The following is a 4,976-nucleotide window of genomic DNA, read 5'->3' on the forward strand; positions in this document are numbered from 1 at the left end:
CCACTAGCCCTCCTTTTCTTTTATTTCTTCCTTATTTAGAGCCCATTGATCTTCTTCCTTGGACAGAGGCAATTCTGGTGCCAAGAGGACCTTAAAGATTGACTTGGGGCCCACTGTGGGGCTCGGCTGGGTCACCACCTCCTTGGCTGCCTGATCAGCCAACCGATTTCTTTTGCTGATTGAATCAGTTCCTTCCTGATGGCCTTTACAATGGATGACTGCCACTTCCAGACTGCTTCCAAAAGCTGAAAATTTTCTTTTTTGTTTTTAACCTCCTTTCCCCACCCCCTGCTGTCAATAGTCCCCTTTCTTTATAAATTGTTCCATGCACATGTAAAGTAGCAAAGGCATAACTTGAATCAGTATAGATGTTGACTCGTTTCCCTTCGGTCTGCCTTAGCTCCTGGGCGAGTGCCCATAGCTCAGCCCATTGTGCTGACCACCCTTGTAGCAAGGCCTCACCTTCACTATCTCATCAGTTGTTGTTACAGCATAGCCCCTTTGTGCTGCCGGTCTTGGATGAACCTGTTTCTGATGGTGAACAATTCCAGTTCTGGGTTCTGGAGGGTAATGTCCATCTGGTCCAGCCTGCTGGAGTAAACCTCACCTATGACCTCCTCACAGTTATGACCAGGGGCTCCTGTTTCCATAGGTAAAAAGGTGGCAGGGTTCAGTGTCCGCACAGTCTTAAGTTGGACCCATGGATTTTTGCAAAGCAGTCTTTGATAGTGAGTCATCCTGGAGTTGGTCAGCCACTTATGCCCCTGGATGTTCAGCAGGGCAGTAACAGCACAGGGAACCTTTACATTTATATTTTGTCCTCAGTTCAGTTCAGTCAGTCAGTCATATCTGACTTTTTGTGACCCCATGGACCCCAGGACACCAGGTCTCCCTGTCAATCACCAACTCCTGGAGTTTACCCAAACGCATATCCACTGAGTTGGTGATGCTATCGAACAATCTCATCCTCTGTCATCCCCTTCTCCTGCCACCTTCAATCTTTCCCAGCATCAGGGTCTTCTCAAATGAGTCAGCTCTTCACATCAGGAGGCCAAAGTATTGGAGTTTCAGCATCAGCATCAGTCCTTCCAATGAACATCCAGGACTGATCTCCTTTAGGATGGACTGATTGGATCTCCTTGCAGTCCAAGGGACTCTCAAGAGTCTTCTCCAACACCACAGTTCAAATGCATCAATTCTTTGGCCCTCAGCTTTCTTTATAGTCCAACTCTCACATCCATACATGACCACAGGAAAAACCATAGCCTTGACTAGATGGACTTTTGTTGGCAAAGTAGTATTTCTGCTTTTGAATATGCTGTCTAGGTTGGTCATGACTTTCACGCCAAGGAGTAAGCGTCTTTTAATTTCATGGTTGCAGTCACCTTCTGCAGTGATTTTGGAGCCCCCAAAAATAAAGTCTGCCCTTGTTTCCCCATCTATTTGCCATGAAGTGATGGCACCAGATGCCATGATCTTCGTTTTCTGAATGTTTAGCTTTAAGCCAACTTTTTCACTCTCCTCTTTCACTTTCATCAAGAGGCTTTTTAGTTCTTCTTCACTTTCTGCCATAAGGGTGGTGTCATCTGCATATCTGAGGTTATTTATATTTCTCCTGGCGATCTTGATTCCATCTTGCACTTCCTCCAGCCTAGCATTTCTCATGATGTATTCTGTATATAAGTTAAATAAACAGGGTGACAATATATAGCTTTGATGTACTCCTTTTTCTAAATTTGGAACCAGTCTGTTGTTCCATGTCCAGTTCTAACTGTTGCTTCCTGACCTGCATACAGATTTCTCAAGAGACAGGTCAGGCAGTCTGGTATTTCCATCTCTTTCAGAATTTTCCAGTTTATTTTGATCCACACAGTCAAAGTCCTATAGTAAGCTTATCTGCTTCTCTGACCAAAACCAAAATGGCAGCTAACACCCAGAGGCATGGCGGCCATCCCGCGGCCCCTGGATATAATCGTTTGGACAGGTATGCCACTGGGCGCTGCCATGGACCAGTTGTTTTTGTGAGAACCCCGCCATGCGGTGTGATTTTTTTCTCATGTACAAAGTCCCATGTCACATGGCAGCTCTAATGCTGGAGCGCTGGTCAAGAGTCTATCTCTTCGAACACCTTTTCTTGTTCAGGTCCCCACTATTGGAGGTCCTTACCAGACCCTGCTGTGGCTTTAAACAAAGGCTTGGCAATTTCAGAGAAACCTGGTATCCAGAGCCAGCAGAATCCAGCAGCCCCATGGACTTCTTTCTTGGTGTTCGGCTGAAGTATTGAACAGATGGCTTGCTTCCTCTCATGTCTGAGTGCTGGATGCCCTTTTGAGATGACAAAACCCAAGTGCTTGACCTCCTGTCTGAGCCTTTTTCCGTGGCACATTTATCCTGTGGTGGAGAGTAGAGCCAACAGATCTTTGGTGCCTCTCCAGCAGTCCCCTTGGGTGGGACTGGCTAGCAACAGGTCGTTCCAAATACTGGAGTAGGGTGCAGTTTAAAGTTTCTCCTGGAAAGGCAGCAAGGTCCACAGCCAGGGCTTCACAAAACAGGGTACATGAGTTTTTGAAGCCTGTGGCAGTCGAGTCCAAGTCAGCTGTGTCTTTCTCCCAGTGTTTGGGTCTTCCCATTCAAAGGCAAACAAGGGCTAGCTGGCTGGTGACAGCTGGAGGCAGAAGAAAGCGTCCTTGAGATCAAGGCAGGTGAACCAGCTTGCATGAGTGGGTAAGAGACTCAGGAGAGTGTAGGGATTTGGGACCACTAGATGGACGGTGATCACTCCACTGTTGATGGCGTGGAGGTCCTGGATGGGGCAATTGTCATTCCCTCTAGACTTTTTGACTGGTAATAGCGGAGTGTTCCAGGAAGACTGACATTCAGTTAGGGTCTCGGCATCTCGTAGTCGCTGGATGTGGTCCCAAATTCCCAGGCATGCCTCTTGTGTTACTGGATATTGTTTTTGTCTAACAGGAGTGGCTCCTGGCCTCAGGTCCACTACAATGGGGGCATGGTTTTTGGCCAAATCTGGGGGCCCCCTCTCAGACCAGACATCAGGGAATTCTTTTAGCAGTCTGGGGGGATTTATTTGTTCCCTCCCTGAGAGATAGAGATGCCATTCATCTTCCCTGGGCACAGTCATGGCCATCATCAGAGCCAATTGGCTCCCCAAGGTGAGGCTCCCAGGCTTTCTGTGGGCAAAGATGATTTGTGCCCCCAGTTTTGTCAGTAAGTCTCTACCCAGCAAGGAAATGGGGGCATTCCCATAAGTACAGAAATTCATGAGTCACCAGATGGCCCCCTCGCTGACACGAATGGGTCTTGCAAAATGAATGGGTACCATGTCCCCGGTGGCCCCCAAAATAGCTGTTATTAAGCCTGTGAGGGGAGCTACAGGTGTAGTTACCACAGAATGTTCAGTTCCAGTATCCACCATAAAAGTCATTGATTGGCCCCCTACTTTCATCATGACCGTGGGCTCCCAGGGGCCCAGGATCAGGGAGCCCAGTCTTCCCTAGCCTGATTCTGCTCTGGCCAGGCCAATAAGGTTTTGGTACCTTTCTTTGTTGGGTTGAGTGAACTTCTTCCACCCTTTAGATGTCCCTCTGCAATGGGGGCACTCATTTTTCCAGTGTCCAGTCTCTTTGCAATGGGCACACTGGTCGTAGCATAGTGGTGGTCTTTTCTTAGTTTCCCCTTTCCATAAAGGAACCAGTCTGTTTCCCTGGATCTGAGCTCCTCAGTGTTGCTGCTAGCTGGGCTGCCTTCTGTTTCATTTTATCTGTTTTTCGTCGGGCTTCACAGTCTCAGTTCACAAAGACTTCTATTTGTTACCTCTAGGAGCTGAGTGGCATTCATCCCAGTGAAGCCTTCCAGCTTTTGAAGCTTTAGTTGGATGTCTGCATAGGATTGAGCCACAAAGGCAGTGCTAATCATCTGTTGATTCTTGGCTATTTCAGGGTCAAATGGGGTGTATGTCCGGAATGCTTCACACAGTCTTTCACAGAAATCGGTGGGGGTCTCATCCACTTTTTGGTTTATCATTGTAATTTTGGACATATTGGTAGGCTTTTTCGGCCCCCCTCAAAGTCCATGTAGAGGGGCATCGCAGTAGTGACTCCGGGTTTCTTGTCCTTCTCTGGTATTGAAATCCCAATCAGATCTCATCTCTGGCATCGCTTCTCATGCCTATCCTTCTACATCTAAGATCTCTGCAGGGGCTTGTCCTCGGAGTCATTTTTGGGTTTCTGTTGAGATGCATTGCCTTTCCTCAGTGGTGAAGAGAGACATAAGGAGCTGGTGACAGTCATCCCATGTAGGCTGATGGGTGTGGGAAATGGACTCTAGGAGGTCAATCATAGCCTGTGGTTTATCAGAGTATGCTGGGTTACAGTGTTTCCAGTTTAGGAGATCAGCAGTGCTGAAGGGCTGGTAATAGAGGATGGAGCGACCAGGCTGGACTGAGCCATCTTCGTTCACTTGTTGAGGACCTTGAGTTTCTTGCAGTGGCATCTGATGGGCCACAGCCAGCTGGTTAGATCATTTGGCCAAGCAGAGCCACTTCCCTACTGGCTTGGAGCTGGATTCTTGCTCATGAGGTGATGCAGGGGACACACAGGGAGGTGGATTGTCTGGCAATGGGTCCAGCGCTGGCTGTGTTGGGGCTTGTGGAGTCAGGGAAACATATGGTGGGGGCAGTAGTGGGTCTTCCACTGGATCTCCCTGGAATATAGGGTTTTTTTCCTTCTTTTTTCTTTTTTCTGAGTGGTTGGGCCACAAATACCCTACTCTGTCCCTGTCCATTCATGCAAAATCTTGCCCGTGGGGGAAGGGTCTGTGCTATTAGAAGCTAGGCCTCTATGTGTGGAAATTGATCTGGATGTCTTGGAGTCCCAGTGACTACCTGGTGTACTGCTTGGACAGTGGGCAGGTCGAGAGTGCCCTCTGGCGGCCTTCCAATGTCAAAGGATGGCCAATCG

General features: G+C 48.3%; 1 pseudogene; it reads right to left on the bottom strand.

Annotated features, from left to right (window-relative positions):
- Positions 1–2,281: 2,281 nt before the first annotated feature.
- On the bottom strand, positions 2,282–3,352 carry LOC101903598 (uncharacterized; annotated as a pseudogene).
- Positions 3,353–4,976: the final 1,624 nt, after the last annotated feature.

This window comes from Bos taurus, chromosome 8 (genome assembly GCF_002263795.3).
Source record: "Bos taurus isolate L1 Dominette 01449 registration number 42190680 breed Hereford chromosome 8, ARS-UCD2.0, whole genome shotgun sequence".
Lineage (NCBI taxonomy): Eukaryota > Metazoa > Chordata > Mammalia > Artiodactyla > Bovidae > Bos > Bos taurus.